Source organism: Carlito syrichta, unplaced genomic scaffold (assembly GCF_000164805.1).
Source record: "Carlito syrichta isolate Samal-C Ts95f unplaced genomic scaffold, Tarsius_syrichta-2.0.1 Scaffold308104, whole genome shotgun sequence".
NCBI classification, from domain to species: Eukaryota; Metazoa; Chordata; class Mammalia; order Primates; family Tarsiidae; genus Carlito; species Carlito syrichta.
In genome coordinates, this window is record NW_007252200.1 from 196,745 (window position 1) to 197,487 (window position 743).

The window sequence follows — 743 nt, forward strand, 5'->3', positions numbered from 1 at the left end:
TCCTCCTCCCTCCCACGTTTCGCCGGCGAACACGGTCCCGCCCGCGCCCAGAGGAGCCGCCGGGGCCAAAGCAGCAACTTGTTCCCGAACGAGGGAGGCGGGAGGCGCCGTCCCCCACCCCTCGAGGGGCACCCACAGTCACCAGCATCGGGAAGAAGGGAGTGTTCCGCGCTCCACCGGCGACGAGGGCCAAAGCCCTGGACACCTGTATTTAAATGAGTGGGCGCCTTGGGAGGCGAGGCAGCGCTCCGCTTCCCCCAGTCCTGTGAAGCCTGGACTCTACCTTCCAGGAGGGAAGCGACCCTGAGAAGTCCGAGCGATCATGCGCCCCCTGCCACCCCAGACCTTGGATGGGTGCTGGGCGGTAAAATAATCCCCTCCCCCAGCAATCGAGCCCCTGCAGGTGACTGTCAAGCATTCTACTAGGGGAGGGGCATTTTAGGGGTCAGTTTCGGCCACTTTTTTTGGTCTATATGATTCTTTAGGCAAGTTGTTAACCTTTCTGTGACTCAGTTTTCTCATCTGTAAAATGGGGATGGTAACAACCCTAAAGGTTTGTTATGCGGATGAAATGAGTGAACATGCATAAAGGACTAGAACAGTGTGTGACACCTGCATCGTGTAAATGTTTATTAGTATTTGATTTTGAGTCTCATAGGAGCCCTGTAAAACAGGAGATGCTACTTACAGCCGATTTTCTGAGGGAAGAATCAGAGGTAGAGTGCGCTCTCTGAGAGAGACAC